Source organism: Coenobita brevimanus, chromosome 2 (genome assembly GCF_032717465.1).
Source record: "Coenobita brevimanus isolate Jiangsu-jjx chromosome 2, ASM3271746v2, whole genome shotgun sequence".
Lineage (NCBI taxonomy): Eukaryota > Metazoa > Arthropoda > Malacostraca > Decapoda > Coenobitidae > Coenobita > Coenobita brevimanus.
In genome coordinates this window covers 29,646,254-29,670,483 of record NC_136955.1, presented here as the reverse complement: position 1 = coordinate 29,670,483, position 24,230 = coordinate 29,646,254, and positions in this window count along the sequence as shown.

Here is a 24,230-nt window from a genome sequence, read left to right as displayed (position 1 = left end):
GGTCCGTGGAGATAAGTAGTATATGGAGAAAATAGGTTCGTTTAGGAAAAATAGGTCCAGAATGAAAATAGGTCCATGGGAAATATATGTTATTGGAGAGAAAATAAATTATTGGAGAGATAATATCTTCATGGAGGAAAATGTGTCCATGGAGGAAAATGTGTCCATGGAGGAAAACTTGTTCTTGAGGAAAAACTGCTCCATAGAGTAGGTCTAGGGGAGGGGGTAGGTTTATCAGAGAAAAATAGGAATATAATAAAAATAAATAGTTCAAATGGGAAGCAATTACTCCATTTGGAAAAAGCCGGTCCAAGGAGAAAATAAATTCATGAGGGAAATAAGTGTATGGAATAATATATTATGTCGTGGTGGAAGTACGTCCATGGGGTAAAATGACTCCAAGAGGGAAACTAGGTCAATATATAAAAATTGGTTCAAGAGGGGAAATAGGACCATGGAGGAAATTGGATCTATTGAGTGAAAACTGATCCAAAATGGGAAAATAGGTGGGTGGGTGAATAATCGTACAGGATGGAGTCGGCGATGGATTTATGCCTTTGTTCTCTTAAACAAGACGTGATAGAGGATCGTCTGGTCTTGTAGTATGATTCGTGAAATGGAGATTGCCTTATGAGTGTGTATGAGAACTTTTTTTTTTTTTTTTTTTTTTTTTTTTACCATACGGAAACTAAATACTAGGTTATTGCCTGAATTTTGATGAGCTTCATCATGCGGCAGCAGTAAGTCTCCCTGGTTAGTAGGAAATTAATTTCAAATCTGACTACACTTAACTGTCAACAGAGCCGAATGGAGTCATATATCTTCCTCAGCTTTACCACACAAGCAACGGTCTTTCTAAGCATGCATATAATTCTTTGATTTTGAATTCCAACTCTCTTAAGAGGATTACCTAGTTTTGTCTAGAATAAAAAAGAATCATCATACTAAAGCTATTTATATGTTTCTCTAAATGTATCCCTGTCAGCACAATGACACCTCCAAACGTTAATATTCAGCTTAAGACAGACCTGTAATTCGAAAGTTACTGTAATCACCTGACTGTCAACAGATGTTATGCATTAGGTGATGAGCGTTGGCTGATTATAGCAAAGAATATACTGTAATATAAGACAGTGACTCGTAAGCTGTAGTTTGGGCACTCCCAGAATCAAGTTATGGAGCTCACAAGTATTTGTTAGAAATCTATGAATTATTTTGGATTCTTTATTATAGTCAGTGAAGCGATAATACTTAATTGTAATATGTATGACTTTACAGTTTCAGAGAGAGAGAGAGAGAGAGAGAGAGAGAGAGAGAGAGAGAGAGACAGACAGACAGACAGACAGACAGACAGACAGAGAGTGAGCGATAGTGGAGGGGGAGGAGGAGAAAAGACGAATGATACTGTGCGCGTTGTTTTAGGGTATTAAACAATGAAAACCTTAAAATTCAAATACAAGTGACATCTAACTGACAGGCACTTGAAAGACGAGAGAGGCAGTAATAACTTTCATAGACTAGCGTTGAAGCCTGTATCCTCTAGCGATCGTCTCCCAATTCACTCTTCTTAGTCCCGGACCTAGTATATACAGTGGCCAGCACACATTTCCGAAGGCAAAGAGTTTTTGACACTAGATTTGAATATTGAATATCCCAAGCTTCAAGAACCAACTAAGTGGAATTCAAATATTTGTGGCGTAAGCTGGAAATCACTATTTCCCGAAACGGCCACCATCAGGTCAGAGCCATATAAAAATGCGTATGTTTGTTGGAAGAAAGGTAGTAGATACATGATTTTGGTATCTGTTGTAAGATTTTCAGGCAGGCCCAAGAGAATGATGGCATGAAAAACCATTTTAGTCGTTGATTAGGTAATGAAAACCAAGATGGCCACCATGCAAAGACAGTCCTACATGAAAACGTGCTGCCTTTGGAAGAAATGCAGTAGGAGAACGCTTTTGCTATACAGTGTATTATGGGGCTTTCAGGTGTACCTAACCTATTTGTGATGTCCTGAAAAATGTTGGCACAACTTCCTCTATTTCAGTATTAGTAATGCCTAAATCTGGTATAACCTTGGGTATGTACTGTACATACCTTTTGATAGAAGTGTAAAACTGTAGCTGAGTCTGGAGTTCTCAGTCTACTTTTTACAATAGGCTACCGTTTATTTAGCACTTGATTATATGGTTTATCGCAATTTCCTTCCATTCTTTGACATGCATTCATGGTAATTTTCATTCTTTTTTTTTTCTTTCTTTTTACAGGTGCTGACATCCTGAAAGGTCCACAACATACCGGACGGAATGAACAAAGATACTACACCAGAAGTACTTAACTCCGTTTTTTCAGTGCTTTCTCCCGCTCACCTTCACCCAAACATATTCCACGGGATTATTCTTGTCTCCTACAACTTCAAGGAAATGATGAATGCTGCATCAGTAAATACTGTGAGTTAGCAAGGGTTCATCATGAACTCACTCGTCGCAAAGCCAATCGTCTCAACGAGAACGTGGTAAAGGCTGTGGACTCTATACATCACCAAGGCTTCAACCATCACGCTTTATGACCTTCTCACCAATCAGTTTGCAAAAGATGCGGTAGCATCGGTTCCTTCAGGAAAAAGAGAATGGAGACTGTCAAACAATTCCGGAATGAGCAGTTCCTGTAGAAAACAAGCAAGCTATCCACCACTCAACCGATAAGAAATCTACTGCAACTCGGCTACAAACCAATCCCTGCAATGGCTGCAGTTCCTGAAACTGAATCACCCGAGATTGTAGCAGTAGGTCAGTGTGAAACTGAGATCATGAAAGAGTAGAGCGTGGCACTTGACTTAAACTTAGCCCATGATATCCTCGTTTTTAGAATATTTGAAGGTGACCCCACTTCAAAACTTGACAAGAGCACACTGACTGGTGAGATGGAGAAGTATTTGACAGAGTATAATTTGGAATATTCAGTCGAGCAATTAGATGTGTTCTCTCTATGGCGCCCACTCAATTTGCTGCATGGCCAGTCTCCACATCGTATTTGACAGCTACCTGGAGTCATCGATCGAAGCCGGGGAAAGGCTTCGTCATGCTGGCAGAGGGGGGATTCTGTTGACCTTGCCGAGATCACTGCATATGTCCCCATACCACAGCAACTTGATAAGATTTGGCAAACTGACATCAACTCCTGCGATGGTGAAGCTGCCTGGCCTGCTCAGCAGGTGCATCACAGCTGAGGAAGCTGTGCCGGCACAGTAGCTGCATGCAGGCAGATCTTCTGTTACAGAATCTGTTGAAGGACTGACATCGCATGAAAGAAACTGACGATCACCAAGTACTTCCTTGTGTGTCGGTGGCGAGTCGTGGGATTCTTTGGTTGCTCGTTATATAATGATTCAGACACAATAATGCGATTCCTTTGCCTTTTCCCTCAGTTGCTTCAAGAACTGAATAAAATTTGGCTCTGGTGAGCATAGGCGTCATGTACCTTCACATATTCCGACATAATATTATTTGTTAAGTTGGGATTGAGACTGTGCAGGGTTACTGAGAAAGTGCAAGTTCTTACTAGCGATGATGTAGGCACATACTGTAGATGTAGGTCCCGATCCGGAAAAAATTGGAACAAATGAATCCTCTTGATTCACTACCCTAAGGGTCTCTATTAACAGCAAGAAAGAGCTCGCATAATTGAAAAATTGGGAAGGTATTTTTTCAGGCCCATTTCCTAAATGGTTGCCATTGGCCATGTTGAAAAATTTGCTTTTGAACCAATTGTCCTATAATCATGTGTATCAGGTCTTTCTCAGCTAGACTGATGTCATGAAATCCATTTTTGACATAACTTTTGCGACATGAGGTTTGTTTGGCCTTAAAATCCTATTTGATACATATATATATATATATATATATATATATATATAGATAGATAGATAGATAGATAGATAGATAGATAGATAAATATAGATATAAATATACTATCTACCACATCATCTTTACGTTTCTGCCCGGAATCGTGCTAAGTCTGTTCTTCGCTCTGCTAAAAATAATTTCATCCATACTAAATGCTCTCAACTCTCCAACTCGAATTCTTCCCGCTCCTTCTGGCACCTTGCCAAAAATCTTTCTAACAACTTTACCTCATCATCCTTCCCTCCTCTTTTCTACTCTGATGGTTCTGTAGCTATTTATTCTACTGATAAAGCAGATCTCTTCGCACAGACTTTCTCCTCCAATTCCACCTTAGACGATTCCGAAGCTGTTCCTCCGTCACTTCCCCCCTCTGACTTCCTCATGGCTGACATTAAAATTTCTTCAGTTAATGCATTTTCTGCCATCACTGGCCTCAGTACTAACAAGGCATATGTGCCTGATGGGGTCCCTCCTGTTGTTCTCAAGAACTGTGCTTCTGTGCTTACACCCTGCCTAGGCAAACTCTTTCGCCTTTGTCTGTCAACTTGTACCTTTCCTTCTTGCTGGAAGTTTGCTCTCATTCAGCCAGTCCCAAAGAAGGGTGACCACTCCCAACCCTCCAACTATCGTCCAATTGCTTTAACGTCCTGTATTTCAAACGTTTTCGAGTCAATTCTCAATAGAAAAATTTTAAGGCATCTTTCCTATCACAACCTTCTTTCCGATCGTCAGTATGGGTTCCGTCAGGGACGCTCCACTGGCGATCTTCTCACCTACCTTTCCGACTCCTGGTCATCCTCCTTTCGGGACTTTGGCGAATGCTTTGCCATTACACTTGACATCTCAAAGGCTTTCGATCGAGTCTGGCATAAATCTTTAATTTCCAAACTGCCCTCCTACGGTTTCTATCCTTCTATCTCTGCCTTCATCGCTAGCTTCCTTTCTGGTCGTTCTATAGCCGCTGTTGTAGACGGCCATCGTTCTTCTCCTAGATCTATCAACAGTGGTGTTCCTCAGGGCTCTGTCCTATCACCAACTCTCTTCCTTTTATTCATCAATGATCTTCTAAGCTGTACATCTAACCCTATCCACTCATACACTGATGACTCCACCCTTCACCTTTCCATTCGGTTCCCGCAACGCCCATCTCAACAGTTACTTCAACAAACAAGGGATGAGGCTATGGCACACCTAATGTCTGACTTGGCTCGTACCTCTGACTGGGGTAAAAAATAATATGGTTGTTTTTAATGCATCAAAGACTCAGTTTTTGCACCTATCAACCCGACAAAATCTTCCACAGGTATACCTACTAATGTTTAATAATATTCAGCTTAATCCTGCATCATCCTTGAACATGCTTGGGGTTTCATTTACTCGGGACTTATCTTGGAAAGATCATATTACATCTCTTGTAAAATCTGCTTCCAAGAGACTGGGTGTGCTAAGCCGACTCCGCTATTTCTTTACCCCTGCACAATTGTTGACTCTATACAGGGGTTTTATCCGCCCCTGTGTGGAGTACAACTCTCATGTGTGGGGAGGCTCCCCACATACAGCTCTTCTCAATAGGGTGGAGTCAAAGGATTTTCGTCTCATTAACTCTCCTCTTACTGACTCCCTTCAACCTCTGTCTCTTCGCCGCACTGTTGCATCTTTATCTCCTTTTTATCGCTACTTTAATGGTCACTGCTCCTCTGAACTGTCTGCTTGCATTCCTTCACCCCTACGACGGGCGCGTAGCACCCGTCTGGCAGCAAACTCTCATCCCTTTTCTGTCCAACTCTCTAATGCAAGAGTTAACCGTTACTCCCAGTCTTTCATTTATGCAACAGGTCAGCTCTGGAACTGTATCCCTCTGTCTGTATTTCCTGCTGCCTATGATCTCCAGTCTTTCAAATGCAGTGTGTCCAGGCATCTCAAAATGATCGAATCTTGAATTTGGCTCTCTATTGTATTTTGTTTTTATCTTGTAGGGAACTGTTACTGCGGGCTTATGGCCTTTGGTTCCTTCTTCCTCGCACAAAAAAAAAAATCTATTGCCAGATGCCTCAATCCCGTTTGGGGTGGCCACAAACAAATCGCCTCCAAGTCACCCTGTCCCCCACCATTTCACTGCCCTGCTCCCAACTCACACCCCTCTCTCTCATATACCTCTCCACCCAATCCCTCTATCTCATCCTCGGCCTCCCCCTCACTCTTCCCCCCTCCACCTCACTCACATACACTCTCTTCGTCAGTCTTTCACCCTCCATCCTCTCCACATGGCCAAACCACCTCAGTGTGTTCCTCATAATACTTCCTATCACATCCACATCCACACCACAACGTTTCTTTATATCCTCATTCGTCAGCCTGTCTCTCCACGTGACTCCACAGGCTCCTCTTAAATAACTCATTTCCACTGCTCTCACTCTTGACTTGTGTTCTTCCAACAACGTCCAAGCTTCTCTTACATACGTTAGAGCTGATATCACAATACTGTCATGTAATAACTTTTTCACTTCCATATCACTTCCCTGTTTCTTATCACTGCTTTCAAAGAACCAGCAACCTTTCTTCCCTGCTGTACCCTTTCAAGCACTTCACCCTCCAAACCTCCATCCTTACTCATCACACTACCCAAGTACTTAAACGTACTCACATTTTCCAATTCCTCACCATCCTACCTCGCTGTACATTCACTGACTTCACCTCTCTCAAAGACCATCACTTTACTCTTCCCTACATTCACCTTTAGATTCCGTTTCTTACACACTCTCCCAAACTCATCCACCAAGCCTTGCAGCTTCCCTTCGTCTTCACTCAACAACACAGTATCATCTGCAAACAACAGTACAGGGAGTTTCCAAACACTATCCTCTCTCACCAGGGCCACTCCAACATCCACTACATTACCTTGTACAGTCACTCATAAAAGAAACGACCCCCCCGGCCAAGACACCTTTCAACCAATATGATATCGGTCCTGGTAACACTGTAAATGACGTCAGATGTGGGGGTGTGAAGCTGCGTTTGGGGGAAGTTCATTCAAAGTTCATTCTAAGTGTGTCGAGCCCATTCATTTAACCCTTGAGGCCGGGGGTTTCATTTGCATCTTATTCCTGCCACCAGCTGACAATTTTATTCAGCTAATAAACTTTTTCAAATGTGATGAGTTACATACATATGCCTTGATAACAAGTCAGATATAATGTATGTTTGACTCGAAATATGGATTGAAGCAGTGTTTCGTGCAGATTAACTACGCCCTCCTCTCAAACGCCCCTCCTCATCCCCCCATATGGCTGACGTCAAATACGCTGTTACCAACACTGAATACCCCGAGTTATATTGCCTCTAAAGCAGGGGGGGTCTTTTCTTTTATGAGTGACTGTACCTCTTTTATTACCCCATCCATATACAGATTGAACAACCATGGAGACATGACACATCCCTGTTTCAACCCAACTTTCAAAGAGAAAAATTCACTTAGTTCACCATCCACACGCACTGCAGCCTTCGCACCATCATACATACTCTTCACAGCATTCAGCAACTTCCCATCTACTCCATATATTCTTAACACTTTCCACAATCCTTGTCTATCCACCCTGTCATATGCTTTCTCCAAATCCATGAAAGCCACATACAATTTCTTTCCCTTCTCTAGAAACTTTTCCACTAAAGATCTAAGAATGAATATCTGATCTACACAACCTCTTCCCTTCCTAAAGCCTCCCTGTTCTTCTCCAACTAATTTCTCTGTTCTTTCTCTTACTCTGTCAATAAGTATCCTACCATACACTTTTCCTATTATACTAAGAAGACAAATGCCCCTATTATTACCACACACTTCTTTTTCCCCTTTTCCTTTGTACAAGGGAATAATTATACCTGACTTCTAATCCTCCGGGACTCTACCTTCCTCCCAGGACAATCTGCACATCTTCCACATCCATTCTACTACTATCTCTCCCCCATGCTTCAGCATTTCACCACACACTCCATCAATTCCTGAGGCTTTCCCCGATTTAACTTTCTTCATTGCTTCCACAACTTCTGTCCTACTGATTTCTTCCTGTCTTCTCACCTCCCTCCTTCTCCCAGCCATTCCCCAGCCACTAATATTCGCATTACTTCCATCCTCTACGTTTAACAATTCCTTAAAGTGTTCTCTGCATCTGCTCACTTTTTCTCCCTTCTCCACTAGTAATCTACCATTTTTATCTTTCACTCCCCTGCTAACTTCACTTCCACCCTGTCTTACTCTTTTCACTTCTCTCCAGAACATTTTCTTACAGTCCCTCCACTTTACACTCAAATTCCTTCCAAATTCCTCATCCACTCTCTTCTTACTCTCTCTTACTAATCTTTTCACCTCTCTCTTTCTTTCTACAAATAACTCTCTCTTCCGTCTCTCAACTTCTTCCACGCCCCTATTTCTCATTCATTCATTGTATGCTTTCTTCTTTTGTGCCACAGCCTGTCTCACCTCTTCAGTCCACCATGCTGTTCCTTGTACCCCCCTCCGTCTTCTCTTCCTTCCACACACCAGATCACATGCTGCACATATTTCTTCTGTATACATACACACACACACACACACACACATATATATATATATATATATATATATATATATATATATAGATATATATATATATAATTTTTATGTGTCCGACCCTGGGCATAGGCTTCACAGCCTGCTATCAAGGCCCAGTAGTCCTCCTACATACCATACACCTCCGCATGTCACCACTTCGGTGGTAACACCCACCGTCCATATTTAATACATGCTAGGGCTGTCTCATACAGGACTGGTGTAATGGTATTACCAGGGGTATTTTTACGACATGTCGGCGGGTCTTCTGGTAGATCAGTAAAGTCTGATTTAATTAAATTCAAATCCTTAAATTGTTCCCTGCCCCAGCGGGGATTTGAACCTGGGTCCGGTAGGACCACAAGCCACCTCTCTACAGATTGAGCCACCACCTCCCCCTGGCTCATGTCAGCTCATATCATGGGCATATACAGTAAGGCAATGGAAGAATTCTCAAAGGTCAGCTTCAAAACGCCTGATCAGCATCGTAATGTGGCCAAGTCAAGAATGTCATGAGACATGAAGGACCTTGGGAAGGTGTTCAGTTTCTTGCTATGACACAACCAATTTCAGCACAACCAATTTTCAGCAGACACCATACCCACATTGGACGACATTACAACAGAAAAGTCAGGTTCAGATCGTGTGACTGCTGAAAAAGCACTAGAAACTGGCGAGAAAGTTCGAAAACTCACGGAAGGTCAGGTGTCGTAGATTACAAATTCTCAAGGTAAAACTACTGTAGATATGCAGCACGGCATCAGACAAAGCTGCACGAGTGAAAGCTGGCAAAGAGGGAGTGGAAATGAATCCAAACTTGCTTTTTTCGGCAGTTGGCTACAGCAGGTTTAAATGCAGGAGATCTAGAAGAAGTCTTGCGCTATGAAATGTGCTTGTATCCACCAGCTTTGATTGAAAACCCTTATTTTACTGAGCTCAGTGGATAAGTCTTCTCTGGTGAATGCCACTGCTAGCAATGTCAGAGAAGAGTATCATCATACTACGCCACCTGAAAATGCCAAAGCTGTCACTGATGGAGGTGCCTTGCTTCACAGAGTTTACTGGCCTAAAGGAGAGATCTATTCTTCTCTCATCACTTTCCACCTCCAATATCTCGAGAGGCGTTATCCTTGTGGCTCTGTTGTGGCGTTTGTTGGGTACGGGAAATCTTCCACAAAAGACAACGTATACAGATGGCAGTATAAGAAGTCAGCAACTGACATCGATGTAAACCTTCACACAAGTGTGACACAGATCGTGAGAAATTCTTGGCCAATCCCCTCAACAAAAGTAGGTTCCTCAAGGAACTCACACACGCCCTACACCCATACTTTGAGGTCAGTGTAGCAGAGGATGACGCAGATTACTCAACAGCCACCACTGCCCTCAAGATGGCTGAACAAAAGCCGATGATTGTAACGGCAGATGATACCAACGTTCTTGTTCTACTACTTAATCATGCATCACAACAACAACAGAGTGAGGTTTTCTTCAGACCTGAGCCAAAATTGACGGATTTAAAGGAAGGGCTCTGAAGGGCAATAGAAAGTTTCGGTCACTCATAAAACCCTTGCATGGTGATCTACTTGTTTTTCACGCTGTATCAGGATGTGCCACAACCAGTCATGTGCACAGAGTTGGCAAAGCCACAGTCGTCAAGCTCTTCTGTACCGTGCCAGTGATGTCGTTGAAGCCAATGCATCTCGTGACCAAGTTGCAAACGCAAGTTATAGCCTTCTATGCTAGTTTTACCGAACCAATGCTGACATTTCCCTGGACAAATTGCAGTTCCTGCATTTCAGCAGAAAAGCTGCCACAAGTGTTTCGTCAGTCGATCCAACGACTTTACTTCCAACCTCTGCAGCAGCTGCTCATCCCAGCGTGTGCATTTACCATGAAGTCCAGGGATGGTTAGGCAGGCATCTGGACCCTGGTGACTAGTGATGGGTGTTGCAAGACTACATCTACAAACCCAAGATAACGCCACAACCTCCTGCTCCACGAAAACTGTTGCAAGCCATTTACTGTGGCTGCAAAACAGGCTGCACAAAAAGGACTGTAAGTGTAGAAAACTAGGACTGTCATACACTGTTGTTTGTCTGGACTGTAAAGGCTACTGCTGCACATGGGATGAAGTTGACTAAACAGTTGCTTATTGCTATAGTTAAGTAGATGTTTCAAAGATGAGATGATAGGAACGCTCAGAATGGTATCATAATTACGTTTAGTATCAGAAATGAAGAGTAACATGCGTCTAGTGCAGTACTAAGTTCGATATGAATTAGTTTCATTAAGAATGTGTCCGATGTGGCCAGTACTGTCTGTCAGTGACAGATGACACCTAAATTTAGAGAAGTATTGTACAAAATTGCCCTTTCTCATGTACAAAGTAATTTTTTTTTTATATTAAAAACGTGTTCAGTGAGTTTCTCAGAATCACCAAGATGAGGTTATTATGAATTTAACACCAATATGACAATATGAACTTTACTTATTTGGAGGTTATGTCAGGTGAGAGCTTTTGTTAATTGATTATATATCATAATTCAATAGAACTGTGTGGTTAAATACATGAAAACAATCATATAAAACTCAACATCAGTACAAAAATTATCAAGATCGTCATACCTAATTTGGACATAATTATCGAGTTCTCAAGATGGCTGATATCAACCATAGCTATTGGATTTAAAGGTCAAAGAGATTTCAAATGGCACAAATAATGTCAGAAATGGGTTTGTTGGCATCAAGCTAGTTGAAAAAAGATCTGTTACACATGATTATAGGACTAGACTATCAGTTCCAGAGTTAATTTTCCAACACGGCCGGCAACGGTCATTTTGGAAATGGGCCTGAAAAACAATCCCCCCAATTTTTCAGATGCATTTGTGTGTGTGTGTGTGTGTGTGTGTGTGTGTGTGTGTGTGTGTGTTAGTAGTACTAGATACCCTTGGGTCAACATATTAATAGAAATAATTTATATTTCAAATTTTTCCCAGTCCAAGGGATCTGAGGGCTAGTTTTATGCAACTAATGCACTCTGTACGATTGGAACAAAACGCGTGGCTCTTTCCAGTGAACCACAGAAGTTCCTAGCCAATTCTGCAGTCAGATCAGTTAACTGAAGAGGTCATCCAGAAAGCTGTGGGGTATCTTCTTCATGTGTGGCCAATTGCAAAGTTCAGGAAAAAATCACGTTCCTTCTACCACTTTCGGGTGGAGTGACATATCCAACCTGTAATGGCGAAACCCGTGGAAGCCCTGCTTCCCCACACCAACTGTCATTTATGGCCTTATGAAAAGACAGTTTCTTCTACTAAAAGTTAGCTGTCAACTAGATGACCCCACTGGTCTGCAGATCCAGTGAACTGTGACTGGCTGGATGATAATGATATCCTCTTGCCTACAAAATATGTAAATCCAAGACCCTATGGAATGCTTGTCATCTGGAAATGCCCCAGAGAATGTGACGCAAAGCACTGTTCTTGCAAAAACGGGTGGAGGGGGGAGGAAACTGTACTATTTTTGTCACAGAACGACAGTCAATATGTCAAGATAAACAGCCAGCCTGCTTGGCAGATTGATCAGAACAATAAATTTTTACAGTTCATCCAATGTCAGGATGGAACAGGACATTTTGGTTCACCAAAATATGCTTCTCATGCTGTCGTAATATATGATAATGATTAAACTAGTTTGCAAAGAAATTTTTTTATAAGTAAGAATTTAATTTTAGATTCGTGCATACTGTAGTTACAGATAACCTTGTTATGTTATCAGCGTTAAATGAATTTATATTGAAGCTTTTATTATCTTGTGTAGTATACTGTGTGATCTCATTCAACGACCTATTATTATTTAATAGTTAACCTTATTATTAGTCTATTTCGTCGCTTTCTGTGCTTCAGAACTTATACCATATTCATACCATAACTGGCCATAGACACCAAAATTATCTTTCTACTGCGTTTGTGTCAAAGGTAATACATTGTTACGTCCCCGTCCCACACTGCCACAGGCTCCAACATCAGTAATACAGTACAGGAAGGACGTTGCCCAGTGAGTTCTTCTTCCTACAGTCAGCCTTTAGGTGTACAGTACACATGATCAGCTCAGGCGTCGTAAATAAACAATGGCTTCTTAAGTTCATTGTATTTATTTTCCAAGTAATTACACTTAATCCTTTCCAACTTCACTTCACTGTTTTCACAAGCACTGGAGCTACACAAACTTTACTAACTGTAATTACACTTGATGCCTGACACTTCACTATTTTCACAAGTACCATAAATATACAGTCTTCACTTACACTGCACTGACACTGCACTACACTCAAACTGAACTGAAAACCAACTGAACTTGAACTACTCTCTTCCCCACCCTTAAACAAGTTTTCTTGCTTCTCCAACATTCTAAGAGGTGCTAGTCCTGTACGTGCCCCTAGCAACAACAGTTAAAAACTAGGAGACGTCAAAACATGCCAGAGTCTTCTTACATTACAATAACACTGTAAATTATTTAGCATACAAACTTAAATTGAATTACACAATTTAACAAACACATGAATAAGGCATCATGGAGAAAAAGGGCACAAAAATCAATGCACAACTTCCGAAATAACTACCCTCACTAACAGCAGGAAAAGTGGCAACTCTGACTCGTACTGGAACCTACAGTAAACTTTGGGAAGCTTCTCGACCACCCAACTTGCAAAGCTCGCTTCTTAACACCACCCACTCCCTAGTCCTATGTCGTCCCGACAAAACTGCACAATATATACAAACATAAACCTTAACCCTAATGAAACATCTAACTATATATACACAAAATAGTCCTTCAACTTATCAGGTCTTCTATGCCACTTCCGATGACGTCCTTGTTCCTCCACACAGTCCACTCCTCCTGGAAGGTCTCAATCCTCTTCCTGATTCACTTCTTCCCTTGGGAAACTGTCACCATCCTCTTGCACTGCAGCTCCATGGTCCTCTTCAACATCCTCGGGTGTGAGAGAGCACAATTCCTCAGAGACGTCCCTGCTAGACTGTGCTGCCCCATGGTACTGTTACAGATGTTTCACGTGCACCACCTTTGGCTGAGACTTCCTGCCTCCCCGAATCCGATATGCTACGTCTGATAGGCGATCCAACACAGTGTAAGGCCCGTCCCATGGGCTCTGCAGCTTCGGTGACTGTCCCTTCTTTCACTGAGGATTGTATAATCAAACTTGGTCACCGTCCTTGAAGCTCACCTCATTTGCCTTGACATCATACTTGCACTTCATCACCTCTCCTGAAACCGTAACCCGCCGCGTGTCAGTGCCGTTTTAAAATGGTCTGACAATTCCACAGCCAGTGCCAGTGCCGTTTCAAAACAGTTTAAAATAAAAAAACTTCACTGTGACCGCATTTTTCAAGATTCGCGGGTAAAAATTGGCAGGCATGTAAGGTAACTGTTCCTCTACCATCCCTCAGGCTGTCAAGGCCGTTCACTCACTCGCTGCCCCCCCTCAAGCTCGCTTTGCCTCACTCTGCCTGTGTGCCTCACCATGCTGTACATAGTGAAGCATTTTGTAAATATTTTCATGTAAGTGTAAGTTGTAAATATTTTCTTGTAAGTGTAAGGACTATATAGTGAAGTGAAGTTGTAAATACGTTCTTGTAATTGCCAGGACTGTACGTAATGAAGTCAGGTTGTACCTATCTTCAAGTAAGTGTAAGATAATGCATTCACAGTGAGAAAGACACACAAATTGTGAAGGATGCTGAAGTAATAAGTAATCAGAAAAGTGTACTGAACACTGCTATACCTTCCCAGCATAAATACCTGGGTATACCTTACATATAAAACGGCTTTCTCTCATGTACGTGGTGAGTGTGAGAGAGTGGCTATACCTATATCCGAGTATGCAGGACTCAATAAAACTCATTTTCGATTCTCGGTGGGCATTTTAATGGCGAAATCCGTTGTTTTCACATCAAAATCTATCATTCTAGCCAAAAAGGTCAAAAAATTACCAGCACTGGGGTGACCCATAGGGCTGAAAATAACCAGCACGCGGCAGGTTAAGGGCTCCTCACACTTGAGGATGTAACTCAGCCAGCCTTTCCTGAAGGTGCATCACATAGCTGGTGGTGTCTGTAGGCAGCTCTTCACCAGGTGGTCTTCCCATTAACCCCTTAAGACCGCAATTGTTTCAGGCAGGGTATCTCCCACAACCACAATTCGGGGGTGTTTTGGTGACTTTCACCAAGGGCAAATTGACTGTGCTCTAGCTAAAGGAGAAGAATTTACACACCTAACAACGCAATCCGTACCCCCGTAGGCCTAATGGTTACTGCACAATCGCACGTCAAAGGTAAAAAAAAGTTAATGATAGTTACCCCTCGAAAACAATCGAAAACATGAAAATTTTGATAACTACCTATTTTTCTTATTGAAACAGGTCATATCAAAATGTTTTGTCACACCATCCATGAAAACAGGTGTATGTAGGTGTGGGGAGATTACTAAACTGTGGGGAGATAAAGCAGGCTGTGGAGAGTAGGCCTATAGGTACGGGGGTTGGAAATAACCAGCTTTTCGCATGAAAGGAAAGCACTTCATTGTGTTCTGTTACATCTACCATGAAAACAGGTGTGTATGTAGGTGTGGGGAGATAACTAGTGTGGGCAGTAGGCTTGCAAGGCTTTGGTGGTACCTGGGGTGAAAATTTTGGCAACAACCAAATCCTCTTGTGGAAACCCTCCATTTCAATGGGATTTGTCATACCAGCCATAAAAACAGGTGTGTATGTAGGTGTGGAGAGATTAAACAGGTGTGGGGAGTAGCCCTACAAAGCCTCATAGTCATTCCATAACTAACACAGACACATATACAGTAAATGTTTATAACCATCAAGAACATCAAAACAAAGTTGAATAATGCTATAAATGCATGCATTAGGGGAAAAAAAACAATAATTTGTTTCCGATTTCTCTTTCTACTGTCCCCACTTTTCGTTACACATTTACCACACCATTACAATTATCACATTATCATTACACTTCATCACACTTATCATTACAGTTTCGGCAACAACCAAATTCTCTTGTGGAAACTCTCCATTTCATTGGAATTTATCACACCAGCCATGAAAACAGGTGTGTTTGTATGTCTGGGGAGACGAAACAGGTGCGAGGAGTAGCCCTACAAGGCCTCATAGTCTTTCGAAAACTAACACAGACGGACACTACTCAGAGGTGCTAATCTGGGCAGGTAGGGAGAATGAAAAAATAAATAAATGAATAAATAAGATTCGTCGTATGTAGTACAACATACAGCATTCTCCAACTATGTACGTACAGAAACTGGTAGGTACAAAGTGACAAATGAATAGAGTAAGGTGTAAAAATTTGGGAAGAAGTTGAAATAATATAAAATGGGTACGTACATCAGGACTGACACTCGGGGGCCTGTTGGGGGTTAGAAGGGTAGTGAGGGACAAGGAGGGAGAGATGGAGTGGGGTTTGGGGGGGGGACGAGGCTAGCAGGGAGGGAGGAGGGGCAAGAGAGTGTGGGAAGGGACTCAGGTTGTTGTGGGAGGAGAGGTGCAGTTGCGTGAAGGGGTGGGAGAGTGATGGGGGACAAGGAAGGCATGAGGGAGTGGAGTAGAGAGTGGCATGGAGGCGGCCGAGAGAGTGGGTCCGATCCCCCCTCTCGCCACATCAGGGGCGAGTTCTTATTGGCCTGAAGCCATGTAAGTCATAATCGGAGTGGAGAAAGCGCTCCGCAGTTTTTTACAGGCCGCGTTCAGTTGATGCGATTAGGCATTTTGGCATAAAACTCAAATTGCATCAATTGATACGATTAGGACTTAAGGGGTTAAGAAGTCAACAGGTAAGTGTAACTCATGGCCCAGCATCAGTTTTGCAGGGGTGTAGCCAGTAGACTCGTGAGATGCAGACCGATATGCCATCAGCAATGCAGGTAACTTCTGGTCCCATTCTGTTTGTCTCTCTATGCAGTACTTGGCCAGTTCTTGTCCTAGGGTCCAGTTGAATTTCTCCACCAACCTATCTGCCTGTGGCCTTAGTGGGGTCGTCCTGGTCCTCAGTAACTTGCAGAACTCACAGAACACAGCAGACCTGAAGTTTCTGCCCTGGTCTGGCTGTAGCTCCTGTGGCATCCCAAAATGGCAGAAAAACTGGTCAACCAGCACCTGAGCAACAGTCACAGCCTCTTGACCGGAGATGGCATAGGCTTCAGGCCACCTAGTGAAGCAGTCCATGGCGACACATATATACAGGTTTCCTCTCTCACTGAGTGGCAAAGGTCCAGCAATGTTCACCGTGACTCTATCCATCAGTCCACCCACTTGGTACAGTTGAAGAGGGGCGCAACCACGTTTCTTGGGTCCTTTCTTGGCACAATACACATCACAGGCCCGACACCACTTTTTAACATCCTGACGCATGCCAATCCAGTAGAATCTCTGTTGCACCCCGCTTAGAGTTTTCTTCACTCCCAGGTGCCCACTAGTGATCTGGTTATGGAACTCATCCAAGATCTCGGACCTCATCTTCTTCGGAACCACCAATAGCCAATACTTGCTGAGGCCATTGGCTGTCTCCCTCTGACACTCCAGTAGTCTGTTGTTCAAACGGAGAAGGTCCCACTGACTCCAGTAGCTCTTGGTCGCAGGGCTTAACCTGGAAACTTCTTCCCAAGATGGTCGCAATGTACTACACTGCAGCCACTCTAGCACTGGTTGTAAATCTGCATCCTCCATCTACATCCTCTACATGTCTTCATCCGGCACTGGCCCTGTCACAGCAGTACAGCTGCATTTCTCACTATGATCTTCCTTTTTACTACATTGCCGGCACTCTGGATCACAAGGCCGACGGCTCAGGCTTTCAGCATTGCCATGTACCCACCCAGGACGGTGCAGCACCTCATCATTGTACTTGTCTACCTTCCCAAGCCAGTGGGCCAGTTGTCCTTCTGGATTCTTTAGTGTTCTCAGCCACTTGAGTGCCGCATGGTCCGTCCTGATGAAGAAATATGACCAATAAAGGTAGGGATGGAAGAAATCAAGGCTCTTCATCACTGCCAAGAGCTCCTTATGGATCACACAGTAGTTCCACTCTGGTGGGCTGAGCTTCTTGCTGTAATATGCTAATACATTCTCTTTTTCATTCTTCTTCTGCAACAGGACTCCACCAATACCATGGTCACTAGAGTCGCAGTCCAAGATAAATGGCTGACTCTGGTCAGGGTATGGCAATACTGGAGAGCTTGCCAACGCATGTCTGAGTTCGTCTAAGGCTTTCTGAGTCTCTGCTATCCACGCAAACTTCTGCCCCTTCCCCAAAAGCTTGTGCAGAGGTGCAGCTTTCGTCGCAAAGTCCTTGACAAAACGCCGGCAGTAGGTACACAAGCCAAGGAAACTCCATAGCTCCTTCACACAAGTTGGAACTGGCCAGTCTTTCACAGTTGCCACGTTCTTCAGGTCAGTAAAGACACCGTTCTCGCCTACAATGTGTCCCAGGTACTTTACTTCCTTCTGAAACAAGTGACACTTCTTGGGGTTCAGCTTGAGGTGTGCTGCACGGATCCTGTTCAACAACTCCGACAGCTGCTCCAATTCCTGGTCGAAAGTCCATCCAAACACAGTTACATCATCCAGATAGATGAGGGCCATCTGCCAGTGCAGGCCTTCCAGTAGGTGATCCATTAGACTCTCAAAAGTAGCTGTGGCATTGCATTGGCCAAAAGGGATTATCTTAAACTGCCATAAACCCTGCCCTTGTGAAAAGGCCGTCTTCTATTTGTCCTTCTCTGCAGCCTTGACCTGATGATATCCTGCCTTCATGTCTAGGGTAGAGAACCACCTAGCACCTGACAGAGCATCCACGGTGTCATCAATTCTTGGCCAGGGGTATGCATCCTTCACTGTCACTTCATTAACCCCTACACCGCGGGCTTGTTTACCAATGGTTTGCGTGTCCCGCGGGGTTATTCGGGCTCCGACAGACTCTCAAAAAATATTTGCCAAAAATCAGTTATTAGTCCTAGAATAATAAAATTGCATATGCTTATGGCACATACCTTCAGCTTTCTCCTGGAATGTTTGTTGAGCCTTCGTCGTTACCGTAGGACTTGTGGAGACCTCTGAAGTAGGGTAACGAAGTCTCCACTTTACACTTCCCGACAACCCGTAATATGATTACCACAGCCAGATATAAACACTATAAACACTATTCTATAATTTTCAAGTAGTTTGGGATCCATACTCCAAAAAAAAAACACTGTGAAACAATGGAAATTACGAGCGCGTCTGATTGTCGCACTTGCGCTAGTTCGCTCTTGGTACTCTGTCATTTATTATTCATAAAACCCCTCACACTTTATATTTCTATTACTATATCACACTTATATATATCTGGAGTCTTTCTCCATAAGTTTCCTTCAGTAGTATTAGTTTATTGTCACTGAAGTCATTCAATTTTCCATTCAGTAAAATACGTAGAGAGCCACGGATTCACTTTCACTGTTATAACAAATTATTTGTACTCATATTCTTATATTACTAATTACTTACATTACTATTTACATTTTCTATTCTATTTTCAATATTTACCATTCTATTTTACTTACACTATGTTATTCACTGTCACTTTCAGTAAGATAAAACTATAATACACTGTTCAATCATATGTACTGAACATCCATTGCCTTCACCTGCTATTTACACATTATTTACACATTATTTCCACATCATTCTGCTTCCACACTTGCACTGTTAGAACTGCTTCTGGCTGTTGTAATCGAAGAAGCAGGTAACACAGAGGGGAACCTGGCACTCAGCGCACTGCCAAGAGGTGCGTTTGTGCTCAGGTGTGCGGCGGGTGGTATGCGCACATACCTGACACCTGCGAATCTCAGCCTTCCTTTTCCCTGTGGCAGGCATAAGCTCAAGTCTGTGCCGATCCATATACAACCTCTGCTCAAGTCGGTTGGGAAGTGTTACTGGATGGCGCCTTGGAGTTGCTGCTGTCACCCTACCATATCTTTCCAGCAACTGCTGGACACAAGTCCTGGCGAACAACCTTAGGGAGAAGGACTTGGGTGGCTTGACCTTCATCTTGTACAGGATGAAGGCGTTCAGCATCGTCATATCCATCAGATGCAGAAAAACTATCCTGTACCACCTAGTATTCTTCCTGAGGCAGTCGATCTCACCAATCATCATGTCAGACTTGTCCACCAGCCGCATGTTGATATTATAGTCCAACACAGCATCAGGTTTCATCACAGGTTCGCCTGTCCTACGGTCGACCTTCCCAATGTCTCTCATCTCCCCCTTATGTACGGTGGTGAGCATGTGCACGACCCTCTTGTCATGCCACTGTATTGCCAGCATCTTCTCAGACTTGCGTAGGTGCACGTCTCCTCGCTGCGAGGTTCTCACCTCTGGGAATTTGGGGAACTGGGCACAATTACTTTTCACAGTGCCGCAGGAGCCAATGCCGTGCTCAGAAAGGGATTTGGCAAGTTTCGGTGCTTTATAATAGTTGTCTGTATACAGCACATGATTCCCACCAAAATACTTTTCTAGGAGCACTTTCACTACACAGCCTGAGAAGCCAAGGGGGTGTGTTTTATCCAGATCGACAGTGCTGGCTGAATATATGACGAAGTCAAGGATGTACCCCGTCTTACAGTCGCACAGTACAAAGAACTTAATTCCAAAGTGATGGCGTTGGAATGTACTGAACAAACTGAAGACGTCCTCTGAACAAAACCAAGCATTCGTCAATGACAACCTTCTGAAAGGGGTGGAAGAATGACATAAACTTATCCTTTATTCTGCTCAGAATCTCCCGGATCTTCCAGAGTGGATCGGTTTGGGAAGGTACATCGTTGTCGGCAAAGTGCATGTTTCCCATGATGTTCCGGAAGTGATCTCTGGCCATGTACTTATTGAAGGTGGGTAAGGGTAGTAAGGGGTCCATGGACCAGTATTCTTCCAACTCATGCTTCTTGGAGTGTGGCATGAGAAGCATGAGGGCAAAGAACACATACAGCTCCTGCACTCCCAGCATGGACCACTGTTGCATCTTGGCTGCACCTGTACCACTTGCAGCACGTTGTGATTCATACCTGTTGGTCTCATCACATATGTGCTGCATGACTTCGTCATCTAAGAAGGCCAAAAGGTAGTCGACACACTCAGCATTTTCGTCCATAGTGAAGGCAGGCTGAACTCCTGAGGAGCTCTCATCAAAAACTAAATTTTCTGGCACAAAATCTGACCCTTCTGTCCACGCGAAGGCGTCCAGGATTCCCTGTCGTGGCGGTCTATGGCGGGTGGTGGTGGTGGTGGTGGAGGTTGGCTGTGAGGGAGGTTTATCTCGGTCAAGGTCACTCGCACTGACCCTAGGTTGCCGTACAGCACTAGCAGCCCTTACCCTACTAGCTACACTACTTTTCACTCTCCTTGATTTACCTCTACCTCTACTGCCTGCCTTCACTGTTCATGCTGGTGGTGACTCCGACGATGAAGACCCCGGAGATAACTCAGCCGACGATGATGAAGAAATGAGTGAAGTGGGGCTTGGGGAACGGGGAGGTGAATGCACTCGTGACTCATGGCGGGCTGGGTCACGTGGGGGCATTGTTCTGGGGCTAACACGCCGCCTTTTCACTCCCTTCCCAAATTCCTGTCCTTGCTGCACTAAAGGCTCCTTTCCCTTGGAGCTTGACACTGATTCACACACTGTAGCACTCGTTGTCGCTGTTTCTGGCACGATAACCTCACCCGGCTCATCATAAGATTCACCCAAATCGTCATAGTCACTGTCCATCATAATCATGGACAATTCTGCCAGTTCACGTGCCACTGCAGAGTCACTAAGGCCTTTCCTGCTTGCCTCACTACTTTTCTTAGGAGTAGAGGTCACGGGGCCCTTTGCAATGGGCGCAGAAGCGGCAGGAATGGCGGGGCACGAGTGCGACATCGTTTCTCTACAGCGGAGGACAAGGAACTAAATGCCGCGGCTTATCTGAGAAGGGAAGGGTTGACAATGACACTTTAGGCTGACTGCTGCTAACTTACATGCTAATTTTTTATAGGTAGAAAATCTCGGCAATACATAAAGAAATAGGTAGTTCCAGGTGAATGTAATTGTCAATTAGGATTCTCCCTTCCTTTCTGATATATATTTTTATTACAGACATCGATTACAAGGCATAATTCAAAGGGGAAATTACCGTGGTAATGTAGCGAATGAATGCACGTGAGGTTTTGCCAGGTGATAATTAGCCAATTTCTGGTGTATAACACTATCACTTACCTGTTTTTTTTTTTTGGTATATATTATTTTGTATAAGTAGAGGGCATAGGGCTTATTTCAATGGGTGAAATCTGTGGAAAAATCCGGGGGAAATTTGCGTAGCGCAGCGCGGCGTGGGAGATGAGAGGACAGGGTAATGGAGGGCAGGTAGGGAGGGGAGTCACGAAGGGGGTAAAATCGCTAAATTGTCAACAATGGATGGGAGTACAGATGAGATTTGGAGTGCTGACTAGTGTTGGACATTGGCAGTACTGATAGATGATACAAGCCACCACTTGAGAGCCCGGGATTATTCAAAATAACACAGAATCACAAAAGTGACGCCCCGCGGTATGATCCGTTGTGGCCGAGTGTCACGAAAGTGACGCCCCGCGGTTAAGGGGTTAAGGGCTCGATAATCTTTACAGCACCTTACTGAGCCATCCTTCTTCCTTATCAGAACCAATGCTGATGCCCAAGGACTGCTGGACTTCTTTGTCACTCCTTGGCTTTGGAGGCTCTCCATCACCTTTTCCATTTCTTGCTGTTGGGCTGGTGCCATCCTCCGCGCTGGCTGTTTAATCGGGCAGTGATCCTCTGTGTCAATATTACGCTCCACCAGATCAGTGCACCCCAGGTCTAGGTCTCCGGTGCAGAAGACATCAGCAAACTTCATCAGCAGCTGCCTCAACTTCAGAGCTTGTGGGCCATCCAGGCATGGCAACTTCTTGAGAAAATGTCTTGTAAGTGCTCTGGTAGATACCCATATTTTTTGACTATACTCTTTTTACAGGCCTTCCTCTGGTGCCACTCAGGGTCCACCACCTGGCGCAGTCCCAGTTTCTCCCTTGTTGACCTTCTGTGGCTCATGGAAGAAATTGGCCACCACAACCGGCACTTCATCTGCACCCGTTTCCATCAGAGTTCTCTGCACCATCACTCCGGCCTTTTTCTTGTACAGTACCTCAAAAAAGTATCCGAACACATTTGTGAGGAAACAAACTGAAAACTGAACGAAAGATCTGAAAGACGACTGTGACCTTGCCGCAAGTGCTGGCAAGGTACTGGTAGCCCTGAGGACTCCAGTTGCCATTGATATATTTATACTGTTATCATTGGCATTTTCGATAGCTGACAGGCTAATTATTCTCATACATGTGTATTATTATTATTTAACCCTCTTCAATACCGATACGCATTTTGTGGTGATCTATTTTTCCTACCCCATGACGATTTTATTCAGAGAGAGAGAGAGAGAGAGAGAATACGCGACGTCTCGGTATAGAAGGGGTTAAGGGTGAATGAATGACCACACAAGTAGTCTTCTCCTTGACTATTCATTGATTCAGTATAGGTCACTATTTGCCTGTCACCTACATATATCATAGGTAACTGACCTAATGACAGTAATTGTTATGCCCATAGTAGATTGGTTGCATGATAAACAGCACATCATTGTAATACAACCTGAGAGACTCCATGATAACCCATGACATGTTTTGTAGGCGTTTTACTAACGAAAACACATATTTTTGTGTGATAGGCTGCAGGTGAATACAGGTCACACACATAGGACGGCATACACTAAATGCTGACATTATTTTATTAGCATTTGGTATAGCCACCTCCAGCCTCTATTACACTGTCCAGCCTCCTTGGCATGGATGTCACGACCTCCTGAGTCAGCTGCTGTCCCTCTACACCTCGAAGTTATTCCCAGGCTTCAGACGCACTGGCGATGAACGTGGCACGGCTACGGTGATGAATGTCATGCATGTTTGCAGTCATGGCCGCCCAGATGTGCTTGATAGGATTGAGGTCCGGGGATCAAGGAGGATGTGGTAGAACTGTAATTTCAGGGTGTTGTTGGAACCACCCCTTAACAGCCCGACAGGTGTGAATGGGGCTGTTATCATGAAGGAGATAGAATTCTTCACCCTCATCAAATAACATTGCCCTCACAGAAGGAAGTAGGGTCTCCTCCAATATCTCCACATATCTCGCACCTGTGAATCGACCCACACCCACATCAACGAGCTCTCAAACACCGCCACCCAAATACCCCGGCGGTGATGCTTCCGCTTCTCCCATCGGCCACAACGTAATCTGCCTCGTATCTGGAAGCAAAATGGGTCGAATGTCATATGTGACTAAAATGTTACTTCGCCTTCAACGACGTGGGCATTGACTAGACAATAAATTGTGGGACTTATATGCTTGCACTGGATGAGACATAATGATCAATAATACCTTGTATTCCTGGGTCTTCAAACAAAATGAGGTCGAAGAGGTTCATATGAAAACGTTTTTTCATCACAGAACACGACCCAGTCCCAGAAGTCAGGTGACATGTCGGCATAATTTAGTGCAAATTCCATTTGCTGTTCCATGTTCACATCTGTCAATCGGGGCTTGGCTGCTGGTTTA